Below are 10,498 nucleotides of genomic sequence, written 5' to 3'. Positions count from 1 at the left end.
TTGTAGAAAGAATTTCACACTGAGATTTTAGTGTTGGATTTTAGTTCTGGCTCTCCTACTAGTTGGTTCCTTGAACTTAAATGTTTCAAAGCAAATTGAAATTTTCTCATCTGAACATGGAGGTGGTGTCTTAAATACTTTCTAGTTTCAAAGTACTTTGAAGTGGTGAGTTTTTAAACAATAGATTCTAGTGTTCCTTATATTAATTACTTACATGATTAAATTAGATTAGAGGTATTTTATTTCTATTCTATGTGCATGAAAATAAAAGTCTCGCTATTTAATATAAAGGGAAGTTATCAATTTACCTTATTTAATAGAGTTGAAATTATGTAAATTGCTCAACTTAAGCTTTCCTATTTTAAGTGCCTTTAAAATTTTGTATTTGGAATCTAAAATGGAAAGTAAATTTTTATGTAGTATATAAAGTTGCTTCTTTATTATATTCTTCTGAGTTATTTGCAGCAACTTTTTACTTTTTACTTTAGATTATACAAGCAGAATATTCATAGATTGTTCACTGTCCCTTTAGTGAGTCCTTGAGAAACATATGATAAAGATTAGCTCAGTGAGTAGTAAGTGTGTATTCTGTTGAGGGTGAGCAACAAGTCTTTATACAGAATAGAATAAAGAACTAGTCAGATAGTCCAGTGTTTACATATTCCAATAAGAATGGTGGGTTTCCTAACCTACTTACTGGTTATTGGTAAAGATCTTAAATTTTGCTTTGGTAGCAAATAGTTTTTTCCCCTAGATTAGGGGTTGGCAAATATTTTCTGTGAATGACCAAGTAGTAAAATAAATATTTTTGGTTTCTAGTCCCAGCTCTTCTCCTTTGCCACTGTAGCCCAAAAGCAGGCATAGACAATGTATAATCAATTAATGTGAATATGTTTTTATAAAACTTTTACACAAAGATGATGCACTGGATTTAATCTGTAGACTGTAATTTCCTGTCTCTTTTCCTAGATGCTGTAGTTTGCTTGTAGTTCAAAGTTGGCTAAGCTTAATCTAAACTATGAGTAGTTATAAGTTTCTTCTATTCTGATCCACTCTTAGTTTCATGTACTGTAATATAATTGGCTGATTTAAATACTGTTATGATCATAAATTTAGGTAGGTAAGGAAAAGTAGGAATTCTTAGGAATTAATGTTAAAGTACCTTAGTCCTTTTATTTGCTACATCCTGTTATGTTTACATTGCTTCCATAAACGAATCAAAGTAGTGATCAAAGTAGGTTGCCATTGGTTGCTGTAAATTCTAATCCATATTATTATTGTTTATCATCATCATCATCATTATTATTGTTTAGTGCTGGTGATTGAACCTAGGACCTTTGCATGCTAAGTATATACAGTGCTGCTAAGCTGCATCCCAGCTTATTGCACATTCTTTAAATTATTTTCAGTGCTTGGCTACCTAGATAATAACAAGCTTTACCTGAGTATTTTAGAATAATAGACTAATATTTTATTTTAGTTTTTGGTTTTGGTTTATTCCCGGTACCGGGGATTGAATTCACAACCTTGTGCTTGCCGGCAGGCGCTGTGCCCCTGAGCTAAATCCCCAGTCCCTAGACTAATATTTTAAAGAATATGAAATATGGGAAGCTTTATTTTTCTATGCATAGACTTTTGGAAAAATAACTACCATCTTCAATCACCATCATTTAATTTCAAAAGTGACCCCCCCCAAGTATTAAGGGCGTATATAAACTCAATAATGGAAAATTATTTAACTTAAATTAACATTGATGGGAAAATTACTCTAGTGTTACTTTTTCATTTATGCAAGATCACTGAATGCCTCATCGAGTAGTAATGTCAGTCTGCAGACTGGCATTGGGAAGTGGTATAATATAGTTGCAGACAGACTGATATAATTGTAAAACTTACTGATCAGGACATGCTGTAAGCCATGTACACAGTGCTATTCAGATTAAAATTTATATGTTATTATGTTAAATTGTAAGTGGCACTTAGTAAGAGGCACATTATGAACTAACTGAAATGTCAGGAGAAAGGTAGCTTGCTGTAGTGATGAAAGGCCTATATGGAGAAGGAGAGTGGGGTGTATTTGAAGAAAATGATCTTTATTTTAGAGAAGAAATTTTAAAGAGAGGGAGTTTTCTTCACAGATCTGAATGACTGTCATGTAAGGAATAGAATTGTTCTTTTGTTTCTGGGTAAAACAATAAGAAACAGAATTTCTGGTTCTACATCTAATGTTCTATATGAGAATTTCTGACAGTGAAAATTGGCTCTGTCCTCTTAAAATCATGGAGGTGTTCAAACAGAAGCTTCATGAGTGATTCTCAAAGTAAAATACCTAAACTGTCAGTATTGCTAGCACCTGTAGATATTTTATAATTTCATGTATAATTATAGGGATAATTACAGATCAACAAGCTTAAAAATGCTAGTAGAATTAGTACAAATGTAATTGAACTTATTTTATTTGTATGAAACTATTAAAAGTATTTTCAAATATGTTAATTTTAATCACTTGATACTAACTTTAAAAACATAAATTGGTAAGATGCTGTTGCTTAGTTGATGGTAGAACCTCAGAATACTTTTCATTAGAATGTTTAAACATTAAGTTCTGTTTCCAAATATAAAATGTAACTTGATCTTCGAATAAGTAGCTAGTTTCTTAGCAGAGATACTTCTTCAGTCTAAAAAGATAACCATATCAGTAGCAGAAAAAGTTACTGTGTTGAGAGAGATGGCTGATTTTGTACCTATTGATGTCAAAATGGTAGAAGGGAAACAAGGTGGAACTGGTAGGTAATAATTTTTCCTGTCCTCAGTGACTATGCTGTATATTTTATAATGGTTCCTTCAGGTAATGCTGAGAACTGAGACTGTCGCCTCCTGCAGGTTGCTGTTGTTGTTGCATCTCCCCGTTGCCCCACAGTGCCTTCATGAATTCATTAGTACTGTGTGACGAACTGGAGTGTTTCAGATTTGCCATTTATTCCAGGGTTCTCGGGTGATTCCAGAGAAGTTTGTACTGATGAAGTAGTACATTGTGTGTGTGTGTGTGTGTGTGTGTGTGTGTGTGTGTGTGTGTGGTGTGTGCATGCACGTGCATTCATGCATGTACACATTTGTGTAATTCTAACACAAGATTTTGGCCACTAGCCTATAAAAATAATGGAAAAAAAACCAGTTCTTATTTGAAACCTATAATACAGTTAGTTTTTCTTATGTTGTAAATTATGTTCAAATGCACATTACCTGTTACAAAGTAAGGTTTGACTTTATTTGATATAGTCATATTTTCCCCTATTACCCTAATAATTGAAACCAAAGAGAATATAAATGCCATTATTTAAAAGCTATTGGAGGCCAAGTATATTCAACTATAAGGAGGACCTGAGTGCTGATCTTTAAATTTAGCAATGTAAACTTCTGGAAAGTACATACATTTTTCTGAAGATGATATTCTGAATTGTTTACTGAATGTGATGTTATATAATTTAAGTAAAAAGTACTAAAACAAGTTGAAAGCTAAAGAATATTAAGTCATTGAATGAGTTTTGTGGTTACTAAATATTAAATATTTAAACTGTAAAATTAGACTTAATAAAATGTTTTAACTATTTCATAAATACAATTTTTTTTCTGAGAATTTTTTTCTATTTTACATTTATTCATTTGAAGCTAGTACACAATAGACTTCAGTGATGTTTGTTCAGTTTTAATGAACTGAATTTGAAACAAGGACAAAAACCAATTTTCGTTTAAGTATTTTCAGAAAGGCCAGAAAAACATAAACCTTTTAATTAGAAGCACCTTTTAATTGGCTTTTTTCTATTTTCAGTTTTTAATTGTGGAAATCCACCTCACAGATTTAAAAGGTCAAATTTAATGTAATGCTAAATGAAATGGATGGTAATATAAAGTGACAAAACCACTGTCTTATGATTCTGAGCCAATACTTTAGCAGTATCCTGTGGTATTTGCCATTAATGGTGTTGCAGAATTTTTGAAAGTTAATTAAAATGTGCTTTAGCTGAATGCCCAATGACATTTCCAGCCAGTTCTTATGCAGAGACACTCTGGGGTACAGAAGCACTGGACTGGAAACCATTTTCGACTTTACAGGTGAGTTATGGTTTGTTTGCTGAGGAAGATCACTTTTCCTTTCTGTTGCTTTATTAATGTGAATTAGAATTGAATAATTTGACTTCTGTGACTCTACTATTACTTTATATGCAAGATAAAAATACCTTATTTAATATTGCATTTTAAAAATATTTTACATCTTTTTTATTGATTTGACAGCACAGTCCAGACTTTAATTATCTTAATTTTACTGACAGAGTAGCTGAGACACATACAAATTACATTCTTTTCTTAACTTTGTATAGGCAGGTAGTATGAGCTCAAACAAGAATCCAGTTCTTTGGATTTTTATTTTTGTATATTTTAAAATTGAACCATATTTTGTGTTTTGTCTTTGGTGCTGACTGTTTGAGATAACCTACTGAATTAAAAAAGTAATTTTTTTTGCAAATTCGGTTAAAATGGAAGTCACTTATGGAAATGTGTATTTTGATTAATTCAGGTAAAATATATTATGTGTATGTGGGTTCAAATACTGGTGTCTTTATAGACTTCTATTTTCTCAGAGGAAGGTTACTTGAGATCTTGAAATTCTATTTTATACTTACACCATTAAAAAAATCTGTGTAATGGGACAATGACAAAGATGAAATTTATTTGGTATGTGAGTCTGATGGTGAGACTTTGTGTCGGATCCTTGACTCTCACTGTTCCAAGTCCAAGTATAAAGTTTCCTGCAAGCATCTACAATTCTGCCTTGAATTTTTCAGCTATACACAGAGTAGGTTGGAAGTACTGGAAAGATAACACCCTGGGAGCAGCTTGCAGCCAGTGATGGATGGGAACTGGAGGATAATTGTTCAGGCCCTTTCATCTTTCTGGTGATAGTCTAAAGCTTGTTTCACTCTGTCTCCTAAAGTTACCAGAAGGACTATCCTCATTCCTCATAGCAGGAAACTACTGAGCATGTTTATTTTCTTCCTCCTCTTTTCTGTCACTTCCCTTGCCTCCTAAATAAGACTCTTGTTTTAGAGAATACTGGTCTCATATAAGATTTAGGTTTCTGGGACTGGACAAATACCTCATTAGAGAAGTAACATACTAGTAATGTTCATATTTTATAAGAAATTTTTAAAAGAATTAAAATTTGAAACAAGTGTTTGAGTATTCTATTTTACTTTGTTACATGATCACATTTATGTTCACTTTAAATTTCTTTGCTTCATTTTGTAATAAGAGAGATTCAAGATTAGAACTCAAGTAGAAATTTAGGGTAAAAGATCTTAGGTGGAAATTATTCTACTCAATTTTGAAAAGCCATAGGGTAGTTTTGCAAATAATTTATGGACCAAAAAAATGGATTATGCATTTTTGTAGAAATTTAATGAAAATAGGGAAGTTTGTTTAGTCACTATTAGAGATTATTTGGTAGTTGGGTCGAATTTTCTAATTCCTTACCAAGACCTGGTTATTAATAATCAGGGATTAGTATTAACCTTGCCGATCACTGATTGTAATGAAAAGTTTAGTGCCTGGATAATTTTCATTGTACTGTGGTCTTTGTTAAAGTGAAATTTTTTGTGATCTTGTTAAGGATTCTGAAATATGGAATTTATAAATAGAACAAGATCTACATTAAATAAAGTACACTAAATCAGAAAAGGAGAGGAGGATGGTTTGATCAGTTGTTGGCTGGGTTTGTTGTATAGATTATTCTGTTTGGCTGTTCTGTTGCCTGTGTTTTTTATTTGCATCCTTTACAGATGTTTGATACTGTCTTTTCTTTAAAAAATACAAGTATTAGATTTTACAATTATTTTAAAAATTATGTGAGAAATACTCGTTTTAGGCATGTGGCCACTTACCAGTTATCTCTTTCCCTGTGTAAAAATTGTATGTGTCTCAAATGCTCTGTTGATTTTGTCTATGGATGGGACATAGATGAAATGTAAGCAAGTGTTAGAGCACAAGAATTTACTGAAAGAATAATATTTAAAGAATGTATTTTAATTATCTTGTTTTTTCTTTTCTTTTTTTTTTTTTGGTCTTTTTGAGACAGGGTCTCACTATGCAGTTCAAGCTGGCTTTGAGCTCACTTTGTAGCCCAGGCTGGTCTCAGACTCGCAACAATCCTCCTGCCTCAGCCTCCCGAGTGCTGGGATTACAGGCGTGTGCCATCACGCCCAGCTATCTTGATTATTAAGTAACACATTTAGGCTTTTCCTGTCTGTCTGTCTATCTAATCTACCTATATTTTTAACAAAACTACCAGAGAATATGGAGTCTGTATTTAGTTGTCTTAACCGTACTTTCAGACTTTGTCATATGCTTTTGAGTATATGGTGGGACATTTCTTAACTTTTAGGCTGTATTTGTCAGAAATGGCCAACGATCAGCATGGTGATTAGATGGAGTAACAAGAGTTTAGAGGAAAAGAAATGAATCTGGTGTAAAGTGACTTCTTTACCTCAGATCTCCACAGTAGCACAGTGGAATAAGCTTATACTTTTAAAAAGATTTATAGGTACACTTGTGTGAATAGAAGAAAATTGTGTTGCTTTTTAGATGCACATCCATATAGCTACCTAATATATTACCAAATTCATAGTGAAGGCTTTTGACATTTCAGATGTCCCAATATGGAGAGTTGAAAATTTGTATAAAAACAGGTTTTTAAAACCTGTCCAGAAAGCTACCCAATTTTCTGAACATTACTTAAAAGGTACATTAAAATAGCTTTCTTTAAAATGAGGAGTGTTCTTTTAGAATCTTAGCCGGAAACTGAATCCATATGTTAAATATGAACAATCTTAAAATTTGTAAAACGTGGCCTGAAAAAAAAAATCATCTCTTTTTGGAAGTGTATGTATGTTCCATAAACAATAAGCCTCTTATACAGTACCTCTGTACTAAGTATTAAGGTACAACAGAGTCGATTAGGTTTAAAAAGAATTCCCTTCCTTCTGCTAATGTATTTGACAATGTTGTGTGTCTGAATGTTGGTTATGCTAATGAATGTTACAGAGTATTACTCTATTCCAGTTTATATAATTGTCAGGAAAAATTAACTTGGGTAAAACAGTGGTGCCTGTTTCAACAGTTAAATTATTTTATAAATTTATATTTTAAAAAGCATATTTTCCTAGTGGCCATATTTCTATTTCTTTTCATTGTTCTTTTAGGAAAATACTATACCTTTCAGTAATCTAGTCCTTGAGATGTTTGTTCTTGTTTTTGCCATTTAAAAAAATCTACATCTTTTATTATCTCATAAAAAAATCTTAACTAAATTTTCCCTTTATTGAAGAATACTGAAAGTTGAACCAGTTGTTAGTACTGAAATAGTTTAGGTTGAAATTTAGGTCTGGTATTTCATGGATACTAAGTAACATGGAGTTCGTGTGAACTCTGTACTCAGGTATTTACAGTAGAGGTAATATTAGATTCAAAATTGTTTGATTGTAATTTATATTTTACATGTAATTGAGAGATTTTTGCATTTGTAAGGTTTTTTTTGCAATTTTGTGCATTTTTTGGAGCAGAGATTAAGATGCTTTTTTATATAATAGAAATATAGGCAAATATGTAGTATTTGTTATTATTACTTGAAAGACACTTTGGTTCAGTGTGCAATATTAGCTTTTATATGTTACAGCTTACATGTTCTTTTGTGTTTTCCTCGGATTGTTACCATTTGAACTGAAGAGAGAGTTGTCCATAGTAGCTTGAGGTTTCTATGCTCTACTCCTCTGACAGAAGTTATTCCTCCTATAAATGTTTTATTAAAAATGTTTTCAGCAAAAATTTTATACTAACTTAAATATTGCTACATAACAGCAAGCTGGATGAACAGTGTAAGGTGATGCACTTTACTTCTCATAACAGTGTTTGGAACATTAAGTACGCTTTAAAAAACAAACTTTTACCAAATTTTATATTCACACGCAGATCAGTTGAAGAACACCCTGAAGAGAGTAACAGATGTATTGTGATAAAACAGAGACATTGTGGTTTTCAAGCATGAGAATTTTGTCATGTTTGATGGAGGTGTCCTGTCAAGTGAAGATAATGAGTCCCTAAATGTAAAAATATGACAAAAATTAACATGGATACAAAATATTTTAAAAAATCTATTATTGGTTAACTAAATCGGTTATCCCTAGATAAAACCACTATGTGTTTTAGTGATTTATATATTTAGGGTCTAAAGGGAAAAATATGAAGATATATCTGTCTGCCTCCCACTTTTAAGTTAATTGACACGGATAATTCAATATATTATTACTGATTAAAACTCTAACGCTATTGCCTGTGAACATTTAAAACAAATTTCTTCTAGCAGTGCGTAGTGGTGCATGCCTGTCTTCTCAGCACTTGGGAAGGTGAGGCAGGAAGATTGCTGCCAGTTCAAGGCCAGCCTGGACTATATACAAGTCTCTGTCTCAAAAAATTTTTTTTCCTCTAATATAAAAGATACTATTAGAATAAAGAAACTGATATATTTCCATCTTCCTCTGTTGCATTTTCCCCTTGGATGTCAAACACTATAGCAACAGCCTAGCCTGCTTTTATAATCATGAAGAGAATATTGTTACATGGGGGGAACTTGGGTTTTTATTTTTCAAGCCAGTTCTAAGCTTGTTTCTTCTGATAGTTGATAATCTTAATTTTCTGATATCCTTAGCCATTACTTTATAAGATGGAGACTAGAATTGAAGAGATTTAAAACCCTTTACCAAATGGCCTTGTGAATACAAGAATGGTATATTGTACATAGTCCATTGGTAATGTTTGAGGATCCTTTATGGTCCTCTCCTTCCAAAAGAAACACCAAACTCCTTCTCTTTTTCATTTTCATTCTCTTTATGTACTCCTCTCTTTCCTTGAAACACACCAAGTAGAAAAAAAATTACTGTATTTCAGTTAGTACAGGTGTCCTTAGCATTGCATCTAACGTAGCATCTCTACTGTTAATCATTCACTGTAAGTTCCTTCCTGAACTTCGTAGATGTCACTGTCCTTTTAGCCGGGACAAGTACTTAGTTTAGTGTAGAGGGACATGTCTATAGTCCCAGGTGTTTGGGATGCTGAAGCAGGAGGATCACATGTTGGAGGGTAGTCTGGACAGTTTAGTACAGCGTTGTCTCTAAAAAATGCCTGGGGATAGAGCTTTTTTTTATGGTAGAGCACCCTTGCATTTCATTCTTCGTTCCCTTTAAAAAAAAAAAAAACAGGAAAAAGGTAGAGGTCCCAAGTTTTATTGCTTATGGTAAATAATGTGTTGATCTTTTGTCAGAGCAATCTTTTAAAAGGAAAAAAAACTTCCATGCAAATATTTGTAAACATGCATGTAAATAATGTTGTTTTCTTCGCTTCTCAAGTGATTAATAAAATTTTTTTTTAAAAAAATTTCGCCTTGACTGAGGTGGTTTTGTGCAAGTATTTCAGATGAGATCAGGTCTGTTCAGGGTGGTATGGCCGTAGACTAAAACAGTATTTCAGTATGGGTTTCTCTTATGTGACATTAGAAGGGATTCAACTTTATCAATTTTGTTACTATTTTTAATCAAAGACTTTTCCTAAGAATTACTTTTTTTTACATTAGATTTTATTGGTACATTTTAGAGATACATAATGATCACATTCATCATAGAGAATTTGACCTGTACATGATATAACTTGGTTTTTTGGTTTTTTCCCCATTCCTCTACAGAATTACATTTTTAAAAATGTTGATTTTGGATGAATTAAATCTGTAGACTGGCTGAACAAGGTAATTTGCTAAACCACTGAAAAACTGATTGGTCATCTCTTATAACATATTGGCTCCCATTTATATTGCCTTCCATTTATATACTGTCAAATCAAGAGTTCTCAAAAAACTTTTGGAAGTAGGAACTCTCATTACTGTGCTTGGTGAGCTAATATAACATCATATGTGGACTAGGAAAATGGTTTGCCTAATGTTCTGCAGGATCCTCGTTCATTTTGGTCAACATCATCTTTGTAAAGTTTTATGCTTATTAAGGGACCCACACAAAAAGGAGATAAAAATGTAGAGGTAAATGACGTATTAATAATGATATGAGAAAATAAAAGATTTGGAGGAAAACTTGAGAAGTGTTTGAAAATGGAGAGATCAGATCATGTCTTTAGGTATAAGAAAGAATGTATTCTTTTTTTTTGGTTTTGGTTTTTCTCCGGTACCGGGAACCGAACTCACGACCTTGCGCTTGCCAGGCAGGCGCTTTGCTGCTGAGTTAAATTCCCAGCCCTGAAAGAATGTATTCTGTGTAATGGTGAGGAACTGTTTTTGGTCATAGTCGATAATTAAACAGGTACAGATGAAACCAGATGCTCAGGAAGAAACTAAAGTAGTAGTTTAAGGAATATAGCAGATTTCTCAGTCACAGGAACTTTTGGT

This window comes from Chinchilla lanigera, unplaced genomic scaffold (assembly GCF_000276665.1).
Source record: "Chinchilla lanigera isolate Chin_1 unplaced genomic scaffold, ChiLan1.0 scaffold00040, whole genome shotgun sequence".
Lineage (NCBI taxonomy): Eukaryota > Metazoa > Chordata > Mammalia > Rodentia > Chinchillidae > Chinchilla > Chinchilla lanigera.
Note: the sequence above shows the minus strand (reverse complement) of the source record.